The sequence below is a fragment of the Garra rufa genome, chromosome 13 (assembly GCF_049309525.1).
Source record: "Garra rufa chromosome 13, GarRuf1.0, whole genome shotgun sequence".
Classification (NCBI taxonomy): domain Eukaryota; kingdom Metazoa; phylum Chordata; class Actinopteri; order Cypriniformes; family Cyprinidae; genus Garra; species Garra rufa.
Genome location: NC_133373.1, coordinates 2,775,282 through 2,801,797, shown reverse-complemented (window position 1 = coordinate 2,801,797; position 26,516 = coordinate 2,775,282).

Below are 26,516 nucleotides of genomic sequence, written 5' to 3'. Positions count from 1 at the left end.
TTCTTTTCACACTATAGGCTTAAGCTATTGATAATGACTTTTTTAACCATAGATTTTGCAACATTTAAAATCATTTTAAAAACAGCCTGGTGCACTGACTGCTGGATTAAATATGAACAGAAATCAGAAATTTTCAGAAATCATTCTTTTGTGTGTGTGTGTGTGTGGAAACATAATAGATAAGTACATTTCCCATGATTCTATCTTGAACAGAAAGTTGAGCAAAATACCAAAATCTTATATTACAATATAAGTAATTTTATTTGACGGTAATGATATATCACAATGTAGTTATTTTTGCTTTAAATAAGTACTTTATGATATCAAAGTTTTTTGATACCATAGCAATGTCATAATTCTTGTCCCCAGTGTCAATATCACAGACAAGTAAACAATCAGCAGTCATAAGCATCAATTTATTTTTTATTTTACTTTATTAAAATAAACCGAGATACAACTATTCGAAAATCTGGAATCTTAGAGTGCAAAAAAATAAAAATAATAATAAATAATAAATAAAAAATTATATTGACAAAATCGCCTTTAAAGTTGTCCAAATGAAGTTCTTAGCAATGCATATTATAAAAAAATTAGTTTTAATATATTTATGGTAGTAAATTTACAAAATATCTTATTGGAACGCGATCTTTACTTAATATCCTAATGATTTTTGACATAAAAAAAAAGATCATTTTGACCCATACAATGCATTGCTGGCTATTGCTACAAATATACTAGGGGTGGCACGGTTCACAAAATCCACGGTTCGGTTCGTATTGCGGTTTTAGGGTCACGGTTTTCGGTTCTGTACGGTTCTTGTTTTTATTTTTCATTTTAATCTTTAACACTCCAGAAGTTTTCTTTGGCATATGAAATGTAGCTTGATTATCCACAATTAAGGATGCATTATTAAAAAAAAAGTTATATCATGTAATCATGCACAAACTGAACTGGACTTGACATTTTTGAGACCATCTCTGAGGAAAGCTAGGGGAGATTTGATACAGCAAGAGAGAAGACATTGATAACATGGTTTTCATTTATTTGGCAAAAACAGGACAATGTGTATCTCTACAGGAATTTGCGTGCCTTTTTTAGCACATAAAGACTGAACTGAAGAATTAACTTGCCTGTCTACCAACACACTGGCGTGATGTCTTCTCAGATGAACTGACAAATAAAGATGAAATCCAAAATGTTCCCACACACCTGACCTGGCTAAGGGGCCGTTCACATGAAGCCTCTTTTGCGCACTCAACTTTGTTATTTCAAATGTAGACGCGTGGTATGCGCGCTCGTAATGGAAGCAACGCGGTGCGGCACGCTCGTTTTTTCCAGGCGCGTACGTGCCGCATCGAGATAAAAACATCTCAACTTTTCAAAATTCCGCAAGCTCACCGCAGACCATGTGACATGAACCAACCAATCAGCTTCATCCTTTCCTTTAATAAACTTGAAAGCACAGCCAAGTTGGATGAACAGCGTATCATATCTGGCGCATCTTCCAACTCCGGGTAGCCTTACCTGTCTCTCACACTTGCCATCTCTACACGTGACGTAACCTGCAGCACTCCACTTTTACTGTGTGTATGTCTACACACACCTCTTATTTCGCGCAAAAAGGACACTCACGAGGCTACATTGCGCATGCGTTGAACCGTTGAACCGTGCGGTGCACACACGCACCGAACCGAGACGAGCGAACCGAACGGTTCGGTTGTTTTTCATGTACCGTGCCACCCCTAAAATATACCCATACTACTTACGACTAGTTGTGGTTCAGGGTCACATATGTATAAAGACACTGTATATTCTTCACTGTGTAAATTAAATATATATTTTTTCTTATTAAAATTACAAAAGCGATTCAGTCAAGAGCAGTGAGAGATTTTCTCTCTTTTGTTGTTTGATTAACATAAATGACAGACAGCAGGAATATTAGAATGCTGTCACTTTAAGACCTGCCAGGATCCAATATACTACACGTGTTTTCTCTCTCAGCTGTTTGCTTTCACTTAAGACTGTTCACTAAATTGTGTTTTTGAGGATAATTTTGGCACATACCAATGTGTGTATTTAACCATGTTAGGCCAACAAAGGGTCAAAAGCATGTGCATGCGCATGCCTCTCTGACCGTGCTTAGACTCTTAAAATCATTAAAATCACTTGTTTTTAAACTACAATGCTTGCAAATGCATGCAAATGATATGTTTTCATGACCACATTGCAAAGCAACAACACGTGAGCATGTAACCACAAAATTTCTACATTATTTTGTACTTTTGAACTGTAGTGTATGAGTGTGAAATGAGTGTAAAAGATGATTGATGAATGATGGCTGATGGGTGTAAAACATGAACTGCCTGCAATGTACACGAGATATATTACCAGAAATTGGTGCATAGTTTTTTTGATTGAATTTTTATTATTTGCCAATTGTTGCATCACGGTGATGTATTTTAATCTGATGTTCATGAGTCCCTCCAGCCTCTTTTATGTAAACATCTGTATGTGCGTGTTCTCACATCGTGAAATCAAGATGAGTGAGATGAAAAGATATTATAGCAGCCATCCTGCATGACATACTTTAATTTTGCAGGCTTGTGTTTATGCTGAGGGAACTCATTTCTCTCAGACAGGAGCTCGGGAATAGCAATCAGTATGCTGGGGGGCATCTCACAATGCAATCGGCTGATCTCTGAGCTATTTCTGTATGTTGCTGCATGTAAAGATGACTATCGTTCTGCGGGGAGACAGTCTTTGGTTTGGCATCTGTAGGTCACAGCAGATATTGACAGAAAATGTTTCCTCACACATAACCACAGCTAATTCCTCCATTTCAGAGGTCAATGCCGGAGGACGCCTCTGCCTCCGTGTTACCAAATAGTAATGTGTCAGTTGGAGATTGAAATAGGTTTTCTTTTGAATGGGTCAGTTTTCCTTTTAAAGGAACAGTACACCCTAAAACGAAAAAAAAAACTGTCCTGTATGGGTTTTTCTTCCATGGAACACACAAGCTTTTTAAGCTTCAAAAAGGACATACAAGCATTAAAAATGTGCTATAAAATGGTCCATATGATGTAATTCACTAAAAATGTTCCTATCCAGTCAGCTGTCAACCACTTCAACCAGAATAAGCCAGTGAATTGAATTCAAGTACTGGATCAGCCTTTGAAAATGACTCATTCTGAGAGGTTTTGAAAATTAAATGAATCTGCTTTTATGACTTTTATGGTGCCAGCTGTAAATTTTGGGGTGAACTAATTCTTCCTATGTTTAAAGTATAATAATAATAAAAAACACATTATGTTCCATGGTTAGCAAAAAATGACTAAATAAAAACAAATAAACCAAAATTAAAATTAAATTTCCTATATATTTTCCTACATGATGGAACTCCATAGAAGTACAACCCGGTAGGTTTAAAAGATCAGCCATTAAGTGCTGTTTGATTGCAGCCAACGGGCAAAACACAGCACCATCTACCCTGCCAAGCAGCCACTCAGTGATGTGTAAAGAGAGAGAGGCTGTCATTTACAGTGCTGGAATTTCATTGGATGCACACAGTTTGTTCTGGATACTAATACTAATTGCATTTTAATGTGTCATTAAAATAAACCCATAAATCACCAAATAGCACAGTAATTGGGGTTTAGAGATTTACTGGCCTCAGTAGAGACGTAATCCTACTTTTCTGGACAGGAGCGCATGGAAGGGAGCAGGAGACTCCTGGCAAACATGAGAGAAACAGACATTGTTTTTCTTTTCCTTTTTTCCCCCCTCTTCCCACAATTACCACTCTCAGTGCCACTTCAGTTCAGAGGAATTCCTCAGTAGACTGAAGCCCAGGCACTGCAGAGAGAGGTTGAGGTGTCAGAATGCAAAGTGGATATAAAACTTTTCTGCTTTGAGAGTAGAATACTAGAATACTAGCATAGAATACTAGCAATGCAAGTTTAATTGAAATGGATAGTTCATCCAAAAATGTAAAAACTTACCCTGATGCCGTTTTTTCAACCTACACGAGTTACTGGATATGAACATTTCGAAAAACATTTTTGTCCAATTTAAATTACTTGGCAAAAGCTTAAATCAAGAAGGATTGTCTAGACAAGTAAGAATTATTTTCTTGTTTTCAGAAAAAATAAGTCTAAATTAAGTGCATTTTTACTTAGCACAAGCAAAATAATCTGCCAATGGGGTAAACCAAAAAATCTTATTTCAAACAGAAAACAAGATTATTTTTCTTACCCCATTGGCTAATTATTTAGCTTGTTTCAAGCAAAAAAGCACTTTATTTTGACTTGTTTTTTTTTTGTTTTTTTTCTACATTTTACTTATCTAGAAACTCCTTCTTGATTTAAGATTTTTTAGACATTTTGGCTGGAAACAAGACAATAAATCTAAGTAATAATGTGCACAGTGCACTAGAGCAGTTCCTCTGAAACCCTCCACCTCCCCAGCTCCACCTGTACTTGTGCAACAGCAGTATGTTATAAGAGCTTTTACACCTTGTTCCTGGAACGTTTCCCCCCTTAGCTTGGTTCATTTGGGCATATGTGGACCAGCAATCGTACTCTGATCTCCGCCAAAACAATCCGAGATCACCTGAATGTGGTGGTCTCAGCTTGAATAAAACAAACTCTGGGGCAGTTCGGTTGTAGTGAGTAAGGCAAAAAATGCAACAATAAGCCTCCAAAGCTTTTGTTGTTCCATCCTGACGTTCCATTTAGAAACTTTGCCGTGTGAAAGCAAAACGCACCAAGAATAAAAAGCAACATTGTAATAATTGTAATCCCTGTTTTGAAGCAAAGCAATCAATCTACAGGTGTGAAATCACCCTTAAATACTTACAGCACCATATCGGTGTATTTATTGGTAGTAACAAGTTCTTGTACTTGCTTTGCAGCAGCTGAAATAATTTACAACAGCAGCAATAACCAACTAAAGCAAACACTGGCATATCCATTACCATGCTAAAATCTTCAGAGAGTTGCCTTGATAGAAATTTTAGAAGAGTATAGCTATGGTACAAACAGTGAGGGTTGTCTGTTAAATTTAAACATTTAGGCATGGTAAACACGTGCAAAATCAGTGTCTGAATGGCAAAACACTGGCCAACATCATCAGAGTAGTTTGCAGAAAAATCCCACTACCCTCGGTGTGGACACAGCTCATACGATTTGGGGTTTTGGTAGCATTAGAGGATGTTCCTGGGCTCAGACACTGCTTTGGGTGAATTGTTTGGAATACCAATGTCCCTTAAATATTCCATGCATTTCCAGGGCAGATGAGTGTGCAAGAGAATCATGGTTTTATGGACACACATTGTAAGACAGCTGGATGAGGATTGCACAACACTGTTTAATTACAGGAATACATATTAACGCTCACCCCTGTGAGCCTCAAATTAAATGCATTCCAATCTGATTACAACAACAACAAAAATACTGGCGAATAAAAAATATTATTACTTCTATGCACAATTTTTTTTCAGCTACAAATGGTTTTGTCAGAGGTTCACATCCAGACAATGCATTGCGCTACAGTAGATCTCAGTAGGACATCTGCAAGCGTTCCAGGGGTAAAGATAAATGGAACATAATGAGACAAAGTCACTAAAAAGCCAACTACTGCAAGACAAATAACTGCATTTTAGTCAGTTGACCTATAGCCAACATCTGCGCTGTAATACTGTAGTGCAGCACCATATAAACATACTCATTTTTGTGTATAAGAACATTTTGATCTGCAGTTTTTTACTAGGTGATATATTTACGCCAAAAAAAAAATGTTTCCAATCAGACCCAGATAATTTAAACCTGCTCTCATCACTAAAGTGAACTCTGGACCAGTTCTTCTATCTTCACACAACATGCTCCTCAGCAAAGGTGAGCTTAGCTTTTGATTCTTTTGCTGATGTGCGGTTTAGTCACAGCAGAGTTAGTCTCACGTAGCCAGACCTTCAGACTGACGGCTGAAGGTCCGGAATCTATGGCAGCTTTCATTGGCCAAGGCCCGCCCATAAGGCCGTTTGACCGACATGTCAAACAACCAATCACAGTGCGTTTCGTTCAGCGTCACTTTTGGGGCGTGGAAATGTCCCCACAACAACAGACTGGCGTGCAACAGGTCAGTCATTGAAATAACCAGCATTGAAAGTCAAAGAAGAAGAGGGAGTGAACTTCTATGGTGCTCCCGAGTGAACTTCCTGAGTTTGAACTTCCAAATTGCAGTTTAAATGCAGCTTCAAAGGGCTCTAAATGATCCCAGCCGAGGAAGAAGGGTCTTATCTAGCAAAACTATGTTTTTTTTTTTTTCTAAACTTTTTAACCTCAAATGCTCATCTTTACTAGCTCTGTGTGAACTGTGTGTATTCCTGTTCATGACAGTTAGGGTATGTCAAATCTCATTTTCTCCTCCAACTGTACAATCGCCCTACATCGCTGCAGAAGTACTGACCCAGTGTTTACAATGTAAACATGCAAAGAAGGTCCAACGCCTTTTACAAAAAAGGTAAAACAGCTATGTAGGACCTTTTTTTTGAAGTTGAAGGAGAAAATGATATGGGGTTTTGTTCTACATACCCTAACTATCTTGAACCAGAATACACACATTTCATGCAGAGCATTTGCAGTTAAAAAGTTTATAAATTGTAATTTTTTTTTTAGAAAATAACCAATCGTTTCGCTAGATAAGAGCCCTTGGTACCTGCATTTAAACTGCATTTTGGAAGTTCAAACTCGTGGGCAACATAGATATCCATTATATTATATCCATTATATGGAGAGAAATGCTGAAATGTTTTCCTCAAAAAACAATTCCTTTACGACTGAAGAAAGAAAGACATGAACATTTTGGATGACAAGAGGGTGAGTACATTATCTGTAAATTTTTCAAACATCTCATTTTTTTTTTTTTTTTATTCTGTGCTTTAGAATACAATTCGTTTAGGAAATTGTTTTAAAAACTGCCCTCTACTCATTTTAGGATAACTTCAAATAGGACTAAGCAGTGACCATGAAATTTAGGAAATTGCAGGTTGTTCTCTAATTTTACTCTCCACTGTATACATGTATACAATTTTGATACCTTTTTATGGTGATTTATAATCTTTGCAGTATATTGACCATAGTAAATAATCCTGAATATAGACATGATGTTGAATATCCACAGCATTTCCAAAGAAATAATCAAAATCCTTATCCTAACTAACATTAAAAAAAGTCTATTGATGTCAATGCATTTGAAGCAATAAGTGTGCCTCTGGAACATTTCAAAAGTTGTTTATTTGATCAGTTATTGCAGTTTTCCCGTACATTCCATTAACCGGCATCAGAGAAGCATATATTTGTGATTCAGCTAATGCAAATCATTATGATAAATCAATAGTGCATTAGAGCAAAAGTTCAGTGTGCCGGTATGAGTGGGAGTTGGGTCTCCAAGCTCGAGAACTGTGCTAAAATCGTTAACAGACCAGTTTTAAAATGGGATTGGCGATGTGTAGAGGTGTCATTTGTCCATTCTCTCTTTGAGCAATATCATATTCACCAGTAACCCACAATCAGCAACACTGGATGGATGGGAAAGCAAAAGAGTGAGAGAGATTTCACTTTAAACTTCTCATAATTTGTACAGGTCTCCCACAGCAATATATCTCTGTCAAAATGTTTTATCCATCAACTACACTCCAGTGCAAAGACAGCCTCCGTCCCCTCCGGGAGATTTCACAGTGACTTTTCTCCCTCCATCCTGTCCTCCATTTACTCGAGAAATGAAGGGAGGTGGGTTGAAAGGCATCACAGCTCTAATAGGTGCACCGTGACAATAAAAGCACATTAACCTGCTAGCATGAGCTCCCTGCTCATTACAGCCGCGGAGCTTAGTGGGTCGGGGTCAGCGGGGCCGGCGAGCTCAGCTCCAGGACCGCTGCTGTCGGCCGCTGGAGATGGAAGTCTGGCTGAGGCCTTTGAATAAAGATGTCAGGCACGCCGACGGATTCCGAGCCCATTTCGAATTAGCCATATCCAAGAATATTAAAATATAAAATCCACAGCCGGCCGCTCCGCAGCCGCAACCCACCTCTTTTGCTAAAGCTGTCAACAAAAGAGAGGATAATAGCTGACCATAGACAAGACCCAGGGACCCTGCTCCCAGCATGCACCTCTTCTCACAAAAGCCCTTTCAGACTCACATCTACAGACTTAGACACTGTGACCTAAAAGAGACTGCTGGGAAATTAAACGAAGGCAAGGGTAACAATGCCGCCGAAGATTCCGGACCCGTACGTGGAGCTTTATTGTCCACACCCAAACTTTTGTCCGGCACCGCGACGCTGATTCCTTGGAAATTTCTGAATGTCCTCAATTATGATCTTCTCCACCGCAGGGGTGACTCCGCCTCCCTCTTGCCTCGCTCTAATCTCCAGCTACGCCGCCGGGGCTGACCAATGAGCGAGGGCGTTCCGCAGGCCCTCACACCCGGGCAGAACTGAGATAATTAGCCCAGGATTTCTCTGATCCCCAAAGTTCCTCACATCTCTCCTAGAGAATCGGCCTTTTGTCAAAGGCACACTCGCCCTGCCTGCAGGAGACATAATTACACAGCCTTGTTTTTCCCTGTGGAGGCCCCCCACTCTACAATAGGTTTGAGTGGGAGGCAGGTTGGTTTTAAAGACATGCCCCTGTGTAATCCCTCAGATGACTTCATTTGATTATTTCTCGGACGTTATTCAATCACCGTTTCGCTCGGCTCCGAAGCTCAAAGTGGAGCACCTGGGCATTTTTCAAGTGCCAAGCAACCAGATAACAGTTTTTAAATGAGTTCTTTGCATCTAAGAACTAAAGGAATTGAGCAAACAACTTTAGATAAATGATTGGACGTGAGCTGGGCTATTAAGGGATGTAATTAACATCTCCTATAGGTTTTAATTAAAAACAAATAAAAACTAGGGCTCGCAATCAATTTAAGATTTAATAGGAGTAGTCGGCTGATATGCCCATTAATTAATTATTTAAATGAATCACAATTAAGCGCTTATACCAGTATTTAGATAAGTAAAAAAAAATAATAATAATAATACTTCAGTGAACATAAATCTATTACTAGTGTACAGTCCACAGAAATCCATTTATATAAATAAATAAAAATAAGTGTCAATCTGTACTATTTTATTAAAACTGTCAATGTAAAGTTTTTAAATATATATTATAAATAATATATTAAATGTATTATATATTTTATATTTCATATATTAAATGATTTAAAATAATAATAATAAATTTATTAAAATTATTACATTTAATTATTATAATAAACCATTATTTAAACAATAATGTAAAAAGTAAATTAGCAAAATCATGGTCATCTATCTGTGAATTAGTGATGGTAATACTACTACTACTACTACTACTACTACTACTAATAATAATAATAATAATAATAATTATAATTATTATTAAACAATTATTCTATTTTTTTTTTTAATTATTGAACAATTATGTAAATAATAAATTAACACAATCATGCCCATCTGCCTGTGAATTAGCTTTAATAATAATAATAATAATAATAATAATAATAATAATAATTATTATTATTATTATTATTATTATTTAAGTTAATCATTATAATAAACCATTATTTGAACAATTATATAATAATAATAAAAATAATAATGATTTATGTTTTATTATTTTAATATTTATTTTATTAAGAATTTCTCATTATTTATATTTATATATTTTTAAATTAAGATAATCATGCTCCACATTTGTATATAATTTTTTAAAATTATTATTATTACTATTAACAATAACAATTATTCAAATAATTTAAAAAAATTAAGTTAATCATTATAAAAAAACCATTATTTGAACAATTATGTAATTAATAAATTAACACAATCATGCCCATCTGTCTATGAATTAGTGCTAATAATAATAAAATAATAATAATTATTATTATTTTAATATTTATTTTTATTAAAAAGTTATTAAATATTTGTATTAAGTTAATCATGCTCCACGTTTGTATATAAATATTTTTATTATTATTGTTATTATTATTACTACTAACAACAATTATTCTAATTTTACAATTTGAAGATAATCAGTATAATAAATCATAATTTGAACACAATTATGCCTATGAATCTGTCTATGAATTAGTGCTAATAATGATAATGATAATAATAATTATTATTATTATTTATTATTTTTATATTTTAAATATAATTAAGAATTTTTAAAAATATTTTTTATTAGGTTAATCATGCTGCACATTCGTATATAAATCTTTTATTATTATTATTATTATTATTATTATTACTAAAATGTTAGTGAAAATACTTTAAATTAAAAAAGTTAACAATTAGCCATTGTTGCATCTTATGCAAATTCTAAATTATGTAAATTATGTAAATCATACATTAATACTATTACAACTGCTAATGCTACTGTTGCTACTAATTAATTCTTAGCACTAAATTAGTGTTACATTTACAGTTTTGAAAAAAAAAATCTATATTACAAGAAATAATAAAAAGGTCTCAGTATCCCAGTTACTTCACTTTCATTACGCAGAGGATAGAACAGCAGAGGAATGGACACTGCATACTATAAAGGGAAGTGACAAAACCACAGTGCAACAGTGGTGCTAAAGGCCTATAGTGTTCCTACAGGACTACACTAATTCCTGTCCTAGTCATGAGGACGATACCTCAATTCCTAGTAACATTGCAGGAAAGACACAGAATCAATGAGAAAGGATGGGTCTCATAGGACTCAAGATTCTTCCCCTGCCCCTCGGCCACCTGAGAAGTGCTGAGCGAAAACTTTGAATCTCTGCCGGAGTCTGGAAACTGGGTCAGCCAGCTGCCGCTGCCACGCTGCTGCATGGATCTCTGCATTTTCTAAATGGATGCAGAAAAAGTGCTGCAGCAGCAGCATTACTAGAGTTCAGCACATGGGCGCCAGGCTGCGTAAAGATCAATATATTTTGCATGTTATGTCTATATGCACTGAAACTCGCTTCCTCTCGAGTTCTGCAGCGCTTAGCGTGTGGTAATGACCCAGCAAGCTGCATATAAATCAGTTTACTTTGCTCCTCTGGGAACACCTGTATGTGTCTCTCTTATTAAAAGCTGTTACTGCAGAAAAGAGCGAAATTATATGTAAAAAAACATTAGGTGATAAGCCGTCTAGTCCCTGGTGGGCCAGGTGAGCTTACCTAGAAGAGCAGCAACAGCTGTGGAGAAGCAAACATCTGATAGCTTCACAAGATTAGTCACTTTCAAATATGGCACCTAGCAAGAAATTACAAAGGAAACTCCCTTAGTATTCGTTTTTTCTCTCTCCCAATGCATTTAGAAATATTTCCAAAGAATAATGAATTAACCACAAGCCCGCGTCTCAAAACTCCTGTGTCTGGCTGGCAGCAGGGAGGATGTGGGTTGCTATAAAGCCCAAAGTGGGGCTGTTAGTTAGTTTAGGAACAGACTGAAGTGTAAGGGTGCTGTTACTCTGGAGGAATGCTGCATGCCACATCCAAGAGATGCCAAACTACTAAACTCTGCATGGTTTATTTTTCTTTGACCAAAGTCGTCAGCCTGTCAGCCCACCATGACACTCAAAGCACAAATAAGTTACAGCACCAATGCTTTCAAAATATAGGGCTAAAGGTTTTATGCTACGCATTTTAGCTCACTGCTGTAAAAATTACACTTCATCTTTTATTAGCAAAGCCTGAAAATGATAATGAAGGAATTCATTTTAAAAACACAAAGGTCATGGGTTTGATTCCCCAGGGAATTCATGAGCTGATACAATACATATCTTGAATGCAATGTAAGCCGCTTTGGATATAAGCATCTGCCAGAATGCATAAATGCATAAACACTCCTCATTTTGCTTGTTTTAAAATGAACATCAAATAATCAAGACTGAACAGTTTAGATGTTCAGATGAACAGTGCATATAGAAGTGACATAGAATAACTTTTTTTGTCTAAATGGTTTCATAAAGAACCTTTAACATCTGAAGAACCTTTCTGTTTCACAAAAGGTTCTTTGTGGCGAAAGAAGGTTCTTCAGATTATAAAAAGGTAAGAAAGAGATGGTTCTTTAAAGAACCTTTGACTGAATGGTTCTTTGTGGAACCGAAAATTGTTCTTCGATGTCTTTGATGTCCCTGCTATTTTGAATATTGCTTTATTGTTTTTAAAAAGAGATGGAAAAGAATTAATTAATCTTGGAGGGGATGACAGCTGTGTCTACAGGAACACACTCAGACAGAAAGTTGCAGTAACTGGTTAAGATTTTAACTAATTAAGAAATGTTGTTGTGAGGAAAAACACATTTTCTGTTAATGCACTCAGAGACTGTCCCTATAGGCAACTGGAGTTTCTTTATCATTAATATTCCTGCAATTAAAAGACAATGGCTGAATCATCACAAAGCGCACTCTCCTTTCTGAAAATGCAGTTCATCCAAAGCTTAAAGGGATAGTTCACCCACAAATGAAAATTCTGTCATTAATTACTCACCCACGTTTATCTTCAGAACACAAATTAAGATATTTTTGATGAAATCCGAGAGCTTTCTGACTCTGCATAAACAGCTACAGTATTACCACCATCAAGGCCCAGAAAGGTAGTAAGGACATCATTAAAACAGTCCATGTGACAGTGGCTCAAACTTAATTTTATGAAGCTACAAGAATAATGTTTGTGTGTAAAGAAAACAAAATTATTTAACAATTTCTTCTTTTCTGTGACAGTCTTTGCTGCACCTTTATAAGAGTAACACAACGTATGCATATGTGACCCTGGACCACAAAACCAGTCATAAGGTAAAATTTTACAAAACTGAGATTTATACATCATATGAAAGCTCAATAAATAAGCTTTCTATTGATGCATAGTTTGTTAGGATAGAACAATATTTGACCGAGATACATCTATTTGAAAATCAGGAATCTGAGGGTGCAAAAAAATCAAAATACTGAGAAAATCACCTTTAAAGTTGTCCAAATTAGGTTCTTAACAATGCATTTTACAAATCAAAAATTACATTTTTATATATTTACAGTAGGAATTTTACAAAAAATCTTCATGGAACATGATCTTTACTTAATTTCCTAATGATTTTTGAAAAATCAAAAATTTTGACCCATGCAATGTATTTTTGGCTATTGCTACAAATATACCCCAGCGACTTAAGACTGGTTTTGTGGTCCAGGGTCACATATGGTGCTACTGACGCAGGAGCCAGTGTTCTGAAGTTACACGACGATCTCTCTTAGTTCATCGTCTGTATAATCTGGTTCAAATAAGTAAGGCTGGCCAAAAAATTGCAAAAAAAGTCCTATCTGTTGGAATCTTCAGACATGTTTAAGACACATCCAAAAGTCCTTCTGGGCCTTGAACATGAGAGTTGCATTGCTGTCTATGCAGGGTCAGCAAGCTTTCAAATAATGTAATTAATGAAAGAATTTTCTTTTTTGGGTGAACTATCCCTTTTAATATATTTGGTAAAATGTCTGAAGAGTTAAAGGAGAAGTTCACTTCCAGAACAATAAATGTACAGATAATTTACTCACCCTCTTTCTTTCTTCAGTCGTAAAGAAATTATGTTTTTTGAGGAAAACATTACAGGATTTCACTTGATATAGTGGACTTTGGAGTATGGTGCCCATCAGTTTGAACTTCCAAAATGTAGTTTTAATGCTTTAAAGGGCTCTAAACGATCCCAGCTGTGGAAGAAGGGCCTTTTCTGTCTAAACCATTGGTTATTTTCTAAAAAAGATTTTTTTATTGAACCGGAATACACACAGTATACGCAGAGCTAGATTAGACGGGCATCTGAGGTTAAAAAGTATACTTTGTAATTTTTTTTATTTATTTATTTATTTATTTTTAGAATATAACAGATTGTTTTGCTTGATAAGACCCTTCTTTCTCGTCTGGGATTGTTTAGAGGCCTTTAAAGCGGCAATTAAACTACATTTTGGAAGTTCAAACTCCACCATAGAAGTCCTCTATATGGAGAGAAATCCTGAAATGTTTGAAAAGACTGAAGAAAAAAAGACATGGACATCTTGGATGACAAGGGGGTGAGTAAATTACCTATACATTTTTTGTTCTGGAATTGAACTTATTTAAGAAACAAATGGCATTTAAAAAATTAACCATAATGAGTTATACAGTTGTTGTTTTTTTACTAACATAGTTGCTTTCTTTTATATATAAGAAAAAAATAAAAAAATAAAAATAAAAATAGCTGGAAAACTATGATGCTAAACATTACTGATTTGTTCCAAATTGTTAGAAGTCTTACTGATGCTTTCCAGACTTTCTGCCAATTCAGCAAACGTCAGTTATGTTATCCAGTTACAGTAATTAATATCATCTTTTGCAACACTGAATGCAAAACTGCCCAAAAAAACAAGTGATCATTCTGTCAGCTGGCCTGATACTCTCAAATTGGCCCTGAGACAGAAGTCCATCCTTAATTGCTGAGCCCTGTCGTTTATACAGTATCAGCGCACAGTTTCTGTCTTTTTCTTGGAAGGATCTAGCTAGTTCTGTGTATGCCAACCCTCCCCAAAAAGTGTGCGATACTATTTAAGCTGCTATTCTATTACACAAATAAAACAATATGGTAATTGCCCTCGCAGGTGGGTGGAAGAGATTGGAAGAAGCTGGCCGGACTTCTGTTTTTCTCATGACCTGCAGAGAAAAGGCCACAAAGCGTTTGTTCAGTCCTACCACAAAGGCCTTGAGCAAACATCCCAAGAAGAGGGAGGCGAAGTGCCGAAACCCAAACAAGGATGTCGAAACACTCCGGACATTTGAATGTGAATGACGGTTTAATGACCCCTGTCAAGTCCTCCCGCAATTCAGCCTGTGTTTTGTTGCCTTTGTAATTTGACTTTCAGTCAAACTCCCTGAGATCCTTGTAATTACAGACCATAATTAAGTTTGCAGCAATGTGATGCACAGCCAGGTCCGGGCTGAACGTTGGGGGAAAGCCGAGCGCTTGCAATGTTTGTGCCGTGCATTGACATTGACGCAGAGCTGCAAAGACAACAAGCATGGTGTGCTATTTAAATGTTTGGGAGAGTGAAATGAGAGGTGACACTTCAGAGTTAGAGAAAAGGGGCGTGCTCAACCGCCGACTCGTCCCGGGTGCTTGTAATTAACTTTCTCAGTGATGGGTTCACAATTAATGCACTACGGTGTTTGTGACAGTTCCGCTAACGTTCACACGCTGCTCGTGGCAGAACCTACGGGGAGAGCTTTGGGCTTTTATCTAACAGCCTTTAATCGGGTGTTCCTCCCTCCTGTTTGTTCAGACCTTCTCAGCGTGATGGTCCCCACACCTCCTTTCTTGGCAGTTTGCCTTTGTCAAAATGAAACCTTATTCGATTCGTGACAGCTCACCTGCAAGGCAGTAAAAGAAAGAGAGGACCGATTTAAAGCTCTGTCTGACTGCATGTCTACTCAATTGTCGTGCTATTGGGGCTTCCCAAAAAGGCAGTGAGGAACAAGCATGGGAAACACCATGGGACCGGCGGGTCTTGGTGTCCAAGCCCTGGCATTCTTCCCTGTGGTTGCGGACCAACCCCTGAAGCAACAAGCCCGCAGATCTCTTCCAGGTCAATACCCAGCTGTACAAACGGGTGAGGGAAATGTGTGAAGATCTAGCCAGACGATAAAGACTAACCTGTCTCTTCTTTGCTGTCGGGTCCCTGCCAGCTCCTCGCTCAGCATGCCAAGCGCTCCAGTCCCTGGGAACGAGCTCCACAAACAAGACATATTGAGATGAGCTAGAGCTAAACTTCTGCCCCATCCCATGGACGTCCAAAAAAAGCATCACTTCACTTTAGATTAGTTAACGGTGTCCTCACACAGACCTCCAGCTTCTGTTCAATAGTAGGGCAAAAAATGACAACCTTGCAATTGTCTTGATACTTCTGGGTCAACATGGAAGAGCCAGAATGCCTTTGCTCCTGTCGGATTTGGTTCATGTCCCCTGAGAGCTGATATTTTTATTGTGAGCTTGCATGGAGTGAGATATTAATCCTAATTAGGTGGTACTTATGTCCCAATTGACCATTCCATTCTTGCTACTAGACTAGTGGATATTCCCCCTCGTCCAGGGTTGTGAATGATCTTGCAGCCCATTTGGATCCAAGGGGAATATTCTGAGAAGAGATGACTGCAGACGGACTTCATTAGAGAAAAGAAAAAGCGTTTATTAAATGTCTTTCAAGGCTACAGACTTGAACTAAAATGATAAAAAGTTTTCAACAAATTTGGAAAACTTGCACTTCTGTCTAAAGATCTGTCCTAGAAACATTCTTACAAAGAAGAGTAATTTTTACAGTATATGACACGCATATATGTGACCTTGGACCACAAAATCAGTCTTGAGTAGCATGGATATAAAATCTTTAGGATATTAAGTAAAGATTATGTTCCATGGAGATATTTTGTAAATTTCTTACCGTAAATATATTAAAACTTAATTTTTTAATAGAAATATGCATTGCTAAGAACTGCATTTTGACAACTTTAAAGGCAATTTTTTCAATATTTAGATTTTTTTTGCACTGTCAGATTCCAGATTTTCAAATAGTTGTATCTCGGCCAAATATTGTTCTCTCCCAACAAACCATACATCAATGGAAAGTTTATTTATTCAGCCTCCAGATTAATAAAATTGACCCTTATGACTGGTTTTGTGGTCCAGGGTCACATATTATAGCTCACGCATTAGACATTTGTTTATCTTATAAAATATATTTTTTAATGAAATCTGAGAAATTTTAGTCCTCCATTTAAAGCTTTGATGCTTAAAAAGTTCATGTTTTAAAGATGAACAAAAGTCTAATGCATTTGACATGACACGCTACAGAAAAAGATTTCCTTAATTAGATTTTCTGTCTTGTTTCCAGCCAAAATATCTAAAAATTCTTCAAAAAGTCTAAATTAAGTCAGTTTTAGCTTAGAACAAGCAAAATAATCTGCCAATGTTGTAAGCAAAAAAAATCTTATTTCAAACAGAAAACAAGATTTTTTTGCTTACCCCATTGGCAGATGACACTTAATTTTGACTTGTTTTTTCTGAAAACAAGACAATCATTTTTACTCGCCTAGAAAATCCTTGATTTAAGAATTGTTAGATATTTTGGCTGGAAACAAGACAAAAAAATCTAAGTAAGAAAAGCATTTTTTGCAGTGCATGACAATTTATATTTTAAATTGCACATACTGTATTAAAACTGTACCCATTCATCTCAGCACATTTAATGAATTAAACTGCTCCTGAACAACCATTTTTAATTGAGCAAATATGTAATTTGTCAATATAAAGTCGTTGGGCTACAAAGTACGGTGACGCATTGCTGCCACACACTTATTTTTTTTCCCACTCAGCTATGTCGTTATAACGAGATCTTTTCTCGTAAAAACGACATCTTTTCTCGTAAAAACGACATCTTTTCTCGTTAAAACGACATCTTTTCTCGTAAAAACGACATAATTATCTCGTTAAAACGACATCTTTTCTCGTAATAACGAGATCTTTTCTCGTAAAAACGACATAATTTTCTCGTTAAAACGACATCTTTTTCTCGTTATAACGACATATCATGTCATACGATCTGATGTTCCTGTTATAGACATTATGTGAGGGAGCTAAACGTTTGTCCGCGCTGCCTTCGCCACAGTTCTGACCTAAAGGAGGATGCACGCTGCTGGAGTTAGAATACACTAGCTATATAGCCTATAGAAATACACTGTTTTAATAATTTTAATGTAATTGTTTCAATTGTAGCAGCATGTTTATTAGGATTAATCTCCATACTAATCTGCCCTCAGACCCAGAGGATTTAAGATGATCAGATCAAAACTGTTATTTCTGACTCTGAGCTTGGAATATTATTTGGATGAAAGTTTGATTTTACAGAAAATGTAAATAGTATCAGAAATAAATAAAAGAAAAATGACACACGGTTTGATCGTGTTATGATTATGATGATTTCGTTCTGTTTAAAAAATGAAAATAAATAAAGCCAGATTTTTTTTTCATGAAAAGAGAGCTTATGCTTTAATATTTGTGCGTGAGCGGCCCGGAAAAGCCACTTTTCGACTCAGCTTGTCTTTACGGTCTGTCCCATCATGCAGAATAAATGTTCGTCTGATGTACCGCTCTGGGCTGCGTTCTCCGATAACGTTGTCTCTTAGCGTGCTACGAAGACTCAAAAGGTACACCTTAACTACAGCTATACCTTTCCTACGTGTGTTCTCCAAACTATACCTTAGGATATTGCTTAAGGTAAACCTTCTTAAGTGCGACCTTAGCAGGTGCTGTCCATGGTGGAGGTGCTGAATAGGTTGATATCGATGCCTCGGTGATCGATTGTGCGCTCTTTCTTTCACAGCAGTATAGGTAAAGTATTGAGAAAACAATGTTTTTTTTTAATAAAGAAGCGTTTTAGAAATAGTACAAACTGCATTTATCGGGGCTCAATGAAATATGTACATGCAGAAATACATGTGTATGTGTTTCAACTTATTCTCATCATTTTGCGTACGAATAACACGACTTTGCAATAGCGTGTAATGCATAAGCCAAAGTCCAATTTTGCGTGCATATGATACGCCAATCCTTCCAATTAACTTCAATGGAGAGAGGATGCGTATAAATACCACGCATCATCTTTTATATAGATGATATAAAAGATGATGCGTGGTATTTGTATGCATCCTCTCTCCATTGAAGTTAATGGGAAGGATTGGCGTATCATATGCACGCAAAATTGGACTTTGGCGTATGCATTACACACTATTACTCTCCACGCACGGCGCCGTCTTTGATTTAAAACAAGTACTCACGGTCTGGCTGCCATAGCTATAAAGTTTGTGTAAACTCATCTTTCTTTATATAGACTCATAGCCTTTTCTGTCAAATGGTTCGCCCGCTGATGTGCCTCGAGATAGTAATTAAAAAAAGCTAACAACCATGGAAACTTTATTAATGAAAACACTTCCATACACTGGCCAGAACTGGTCCCCCGACTGAGCCTGGTTTCTCCCAAGGTTTTTTCTCCATTTCTGTCACCTGTGGAGTTTTGGTTCCTTGCCGCTGTCGCCTCTGGCTTGCTTAGTTGGGGACACTTTCCAGCGATACCGTATACTATTTGAACTGAACTGGATGATGATATCACTGAATTCATTGATGAACTGCCTTTTACTGAAAATTGATTGTTTACAATAATGCGTTACTTACACACTATTGTGCTGTTTAAATACTGTGCAGTTGCTTTGACACAATCTGTATTGTTAAAAGCGCTATATAAATAAAGGTGACTTGACTTGACACTGGGTGTAGGCTATAACAACTTAAGTATTTTATGTGTAAAATTTTAAAGTAAAAAATGCAATTTTAATACTAAATCAGATTTTATATTAAATGTTCATATAAAATTTTCTATTTGTAATTAAACTGCGATGTAAAAAAGCTTTTTGCGTGGTGCCCACTAGCGGTATGAACCGCCAGCAGCGGTAAGGTATAGCTAAGAGCGCTCCAGACCAACCTAACGAACGTATGACTTACAGAAGGTATACTTAACTAAGAAGGTTTCGGAAAACACATATTAACGATAAGGTACTTCTTAAGGTACAACTTAAGAACGACGTAGCGTTAAGGTGGTTTCGGAGAACCCAGCCCTGCAAATTAGTCACAATAACGTTTCTTTGCAAGTCTCATATAAAGCTCACTGCACTTTTCGGGTCGGCGGTACCAGCGCCATCCCTTACTTTGTGATTACAGAGGAATGAAATATAAATGTCTGCTTTATTTTATGTACTTCCACAATAACAACAAAACGTTACAAATTGCCTTTGTAAAAATACAGGGTGCGCTCTCGCAATTTATGTCTCTCTATGCAGCTTGAAAGGTCTACTTCAATAAAAGAATCGAAAACAAAATTGTGTTTACTTAATTCGTATAAATCCAACAAGAGGTAGTGTACAGTCTTTCCCGTGTGAGCTCATTATCTGTTACCTACCATTGTGCTTACAGCCAGCGCAGCATATTTCCACAGTAGGCTATAATCCAGATGAAAAACCGGATTCGTGGCTTGATTCAGCTAAAAATAAAATTTAATAATATATAATAAATAATGTATAATTTGTATATAATCATAAGTATCAAGGCCGCCCAGGCATGTTAAATTAATATTCAAGCAATAAGCTCATGTGTTTTACCCACGAACAAAAATATGAAGAATCAAGCTTTTCGTTTTTCCGTTTCTCAAACAAAATGAAATAATAATAATAATAGGCTACTCAAATTGTTATTATGCTTATTATTATTATTATTATGATTATTATTATTATTATTATGATTATTATTATGATTATTATTATTTTTATTATAAAATCTTTTTGATTGATTTAACAGCAAATCGAAATATGAGCAGAAATAAATAAATAGAATTCATAATAAGGAAAATATAATAATAGGCCTAATAATAATAATAATAATAATAATAATAATAGCTTATTATTATTATTATTATTATTATTATTTCGTTTTGTTTGAGAAACAGAAAAACGAAATTAAGCTAGATTTGTTTGTATTTTTGTATTTGTATTTATTCTGCATGATGCGATAGACATGAAGACAGGTTGAGTTAAAAAAGTGACTTTTCATTGCCGCCCACATATAATTATTAAAGCATAAGCTCTCTTTTTACCCACAGACAAAAATACTAAACTGATTTTTTTTTTCATTGATTTTGTCCATTTTTGAAAAGGAACGAAATTATTATTATCATAATGCAGCCAAACCGTTTGTCATTTCTATTTTATTTCTTTATGATCGTATTTAAATTTTCTGTAAAATCAAACTTTCATCCAAATAATATTCCAAGCTCAGAGTCGATTATTCAGAAATAACAGTTTTGATCTGATCATCTTAAATCCTCTGGGTCTGAGGGCAGATTGGAGATTAATCCTAAACATGCAGCTACAATTGAAACCAATACATTAAAATTATTAAAACAGTTTATTTCTATATATAGCTAGTGTATTCTAACTCCAGCAGCATGCATCCTCCTTTATGTCAGGACTGTGGAAAAGGCAGCGTGGACAAACGCTTTGCATAATACACAATAACATAATCATAATCATATCATCTATAACAGGAACGTCAGATCGTATGACATATTATGTCGTTATTACGAGAAAAAGATGTCGTTTTAACGAGAAAATTATGTCGTTTTAACGAGAAAAGATCTCGTTATTACGAGAAAAGATGTCGTTTTAACGAGAAAAGATGTCGTTTTAACGAGAAAAGATGTCGTTTTTACGAGAAAAGATCTCGTTATAACGACATAGCTGAGTGGGAAAAAAAATAAGTGTGTGGCAGCAATGCGTCACCGTAACAAAGTGTTCTATTTTATAATCCAATTAGACATTTGTGTTTTCACAGCAAAGTCCAAACTGAATTTCTCCAAACAAAAGTCTGAAAGTAAGCTCTCACTAAAATGAATCAAAGCAAATAAGGATACACGTACTGGCTTATAGTTAAAGTAGGATTCAGTTCAACATCAGTTACTCATCAGAAAGTTATTTAATTAGAGTAATTTGATTTAAAAAGGTTGTAGCCTTTGAATCAAAGTAAGGCATGTCAACTATTCTTGCGGTTGTAGAATAATGCATTCCTTAAACTAAGCTGTATATCTGGACAGAGTTTGGGTCCTTAATTGCCCAAGTAATTTAAAAGTCAGTTAAATCAAATTTTAACCCTCCTCCTTTCCTTTTCTTTTTCAGAGGAAATTCAAAGCAGCACTCCTTCTGTGCCGAATTTGGAGCTCACATAAATTGTTTATGACCAGTGACAAGGGGTTTTAAAGCCTTTGATTTCCTCGTCATAATGTGTGATAATTCGGCTCAGTCCACTTGTGTTTGGTTCTATAAACGTGTGAGGACAACAATTACTCCTATTCACTCAAATTAATCAGAGTTGGGACATAAGTTTACAAACAACAATAACATTATACTGAAAGTTTTATAAGATCACTCCGTTTCTAATGCAATGTCTGGCACAGATAGCTCTACATCTTCCTTAAGCATGAACAATTGACTAGCAAATGTCTTATTTTCTCTCTATGAATAAAGCAAGACACAATTTGTATTCTTACAATTGTATTTCTAAGACTTAACCTAAGGCTAAACCCAAACTGTAGCTATAAAGTTCTTATATCATCTGTATTCAGGCAAATGATTATGGAGTATGGAACTTTGAGTTGCATCACCTCCATTATTTTGTTGCTTCATAAATGCCTGCTGTTCAAAAGATTGTTTTCATAAAAAGGGTTTAAAAGTACATTCACTGTGTTTTCCACAAAAATAGGTTCAGCACCGAAACTCAACTCACAGCTACGCTTGTTTGAAAAACCCATATGCATTTTGTAACCTGTTAATATGGGTGTCAAAATAAATATGCACTGCCTTCTTGAGTAAATTTAAAGCAGGCCTAAGGGTACAGGCAATGTTTTGTGTACACCTAAATGAGGGAACAAAAAAATGCGTACAATAAAACAAGCCAACGAAGGTTATAGGTAGCATGTATCGGAGGTGAGGACTGAGTTTTATTCCAGGCCAATGCATGACTGATATGCATGGCTTACTTTAGTAATTGTCTTGGTGCACTGGACCCAAAGACAGACATAGCAATCTTTGCAGTCCAGTAATGTATGCCCTAAAATGGTTTTCAGTGTGAATTATCACTTCGAGCTTTGCCTTGGGCATGTCTAGGCCTCAGGAGAGCCTGAGCACTGTCAACCATCACTTAAAAAAAATAAAATAAAATAAATACAAAAAACCCAACAACAACAGTACCATCCAGGTCTTAAACAGGTATGTCAAACACACAATAAATGCACTGAATAATTAAATTTTGTATTCAAATCTTGAAATTTTACATACCAACATTCTTCAAAATACTTTTTTTGTGTTCAGCTGAAGAAAGAAAGTGAGTAAATGAAGACAGAACTTCAAGGTTATCTCTTTAAGAAAGTCATAAGACTTTTTTTAAATTGAGATTTATACATCATCTAAAAGCTGATGGTATGGTTTGTTAGGACAGGACAATATTTGGTCGAGATACAACTATTTGAAAATCTGTAATCTGAGAGTGCAAAAAAAACGAAATATTTAGAAAATCAAATTTAAAATTGTCCAAATGAAGTTCTTAGCAATGCATATTACTAATGAAAAATTAAGTCTTGATATATTTACGGTAGGAAATTTACAAAATATCTTCATGGAGCATGATCTTTACATAATAGCCTAATGATTTTTGGCATGAAAGAAAAATCAATAACCCATGCAATCTATTGTTGGCTATTTCTACAAATATACCCATGGGACTTATGACAGGTTTTGTGGTCTAGGGTCAGAAAACCATAGCTATATAATGAGACCATACAAAACCAAATCACTAAATCATCACACAACTGTAACCCTGTAAGACCCACTGTTGTAATATTACAACATAATTCTTAGCTAAAATAAAAAATAAATAAATGTTTTTTTTTCTCTCTCTCTCTCTCTCTAAGACCACATTTACCCAATTAATAGGTCTTATTGTTCAGGCTTGCAATGCAATTTGATGCTAGATTTGAAAAATAGGTCTATTTACGTGAACGTTAAGACTTAACGGTTAAGTAACACAACCTGCAAACTTCCCTTGAAGCACAAGATCCTTTCTTTGGACTGGATAAATCAACATTCAAGTTAAGTAAAAAAAAAAATATATATATATATATATATATATATATATATATATATATATATATATATATTTTTTTTTTTTTTTTTTTTTTTTTTTTTTTCTGTGATTAGTAATATGTCTAGATCATGTAGATCCAGGCATTGTTGAATGCTTTGATCAGTTGGATTTTGAGCTTGTTAGGTCAGTGTTGTAATTTTGCAATATTGGGTTAAAGGGGTAGCAAAATTTTAGATGGATAAATTGTGCTTCTCAACTGTTCCATGCAAACAATAAAACATACTAGTAGAAACATACTGTTGTTGATCGTTCACAAGTATTAAATGTCTTCACTGTTACCATTTTGAGTTTCAATCAATATTTAATGTTTATTAAATGTTGAAGAATTTGAATAAAGCATTTGTGTAGCAATAGTTGAAACTAAATGTATCTTATAATTTATAAAATATACTTAACTGGGATTAAATTCCCATGAGAGTGTGTTGAAATTACTATGCTACTGTTTGCAGCTTCATAAGGAACTACCTCTGCTTTCCACTGCTTGGTTTTTCAAGTCAGGCGATGTAAACAAATGTCAGCAACTCAACATGGAGACTGGGGTCATGGTTTTGTGTAGGGGAAACCAAATCTTGTTCTCAGACCATATTAGACGAGTTGCAGATGTCTGTATCTATGGTACTGAATTGAAGACTATGTCGATATATATTGATCATCAGCAAACTCTTCCCACAGCTAAAATCTGATGAATCATGTTCATAATATAACATTAGAGGAGAATGCAATGCAGTACATGAAGCAGTCGACTTGCAGCATTCTGTACGCACAGTGGTTTCGTGACATTTACTGTTTATTCTAAATTACATATTCATCGCCTGGCAATATCATATATCGAAACTCCCAGCTGCTGTTTACTAGTCAGGCTCATTTATACATAAAGAGCAAAACTCAATTAGGAGACACTAGAAAATGCAATGGCTTATAGTGTATTTGCTAAAACTAGGCCAAGGAGGAGATCATTATTATATCTCATCACCATTCTTAGACCCATTCAAAATGCTTTCCATGATGCATAAAGTTCTCAGAGTAGATGCAATCAATAATACAGCATTTTCACATTCTTTAAAACTTATATTACAGTATTATGTTGGGGTGTGCGATATATATGGTCTATGATAATACCGTAATTGTTGTTTAAACGGTATGTAAACGGCATACACTACACAATGTAGGTTAGACTACTGTGCAAGCATATTTAGAGTTCACACATTCACTGCATGAAATAGTCTATTAAAATACATTTAGAATTTCCCCAAAATTGAAAATGAGGGGGGGGGGGGTTCGTCAATAATTCCAAACAAAGCCACAGCAGAACTGTTTCGTATGGAAGCCCCTTTCCGCCACTGAATAATAATAATAATAAAAAAACACAGTATTTGCAACTTTTTATCTCACACTTCTGACTTTTTTTCTTGTAATTGTAAATTTGGAATTGCGAGTTATAAAATCTGAATTATGAGATATAAACACAAATCTGACTTTTTTGCTTGACAAAACTCGTAATTCTGCCTTTTTTCTCCAAATTGTGAGATATAAACTCGCAATTTGGAAGAATGACGTCAGAATTGTGTGATATAAACTCACATTTGCGAGTTATAAAGTCAGAATTGTGAGATTTAAACTTGCAATTCTGAAAAATGAAGTCAGAATTGTGTGATATAAACTCGCAATTCTGAGTTATACAGTCAGAGTCGTGAGATAAGACACAAATCTGACTTTTCTCACATTTGTGAGATATAAATTCACAATTCTGAAGAATCAAGTCAGAATTGTGTGATATAAACTCACATTTGTGGGTTATAAAGTCAGAATTGTGAGATATCAACACTTCTGGCTATTTCTAAGAAATAAAGTCAGAATAGCGAGCTATAAACACTTCTGGCTATTTTTTCAGAAATGTGAGTTTATATCTCACTTTTTTCTCAGAAGTTTATCTCACAATTCTTCCAAGTTATAAAGAATAACTTAATAATAAATCATTCAGAATTGAGAGATATAAATATATTTTAGAATATATACAGAATTGCGAGTTTGTATGATGCATTTCTGGAAAAAATTTTGTGAGATAAAAAGTCACAATAACTTTTTTTTTTTTTTTTTTTACATTTTATTCAGTAGTGGAAACTGTCTTCCATAGTTTTGCATCTCTGAGCAACATACAATAGTGCTTCTTTAAATAATTAATCTGCTGTTTGAACAAATCGGTTGAATTAATGAATTAATGACTCACTCATGCAGTGATTTTCTGCCACCTAATGGTGATTTTAGGTTTATATTTCAAGTATATTTTCCTTTTTCCCCCCAAATCTTTTCAAATATCAATATTCAAGATTTTTTTGTAGGTTTTTTTTCTAGTATGTCTCTGGTTCATGGTTATTTTTACATAATGACCCAGCTTATTACAGGTGTAACAGTAAATGCCACCTCCTCCTCCAACCCACTATGATTCCAGCTAATGAGTAAGGTCATGACACAAATTCTGGTGAAATATTAAAATTTCATCCTTGACTCAGAGTTTCTCAGTGTGCCCGTAGGGTCTTCTTGAAGTTCTTTGTCTCTTCAGTGCACAGAATCAAAAAACATTTACCTATAGAAGCTCCATAAGAGATTTAGTTCAGTTCAAAGCTTGGCAGATGAAAGGCGTCTGAGCGAA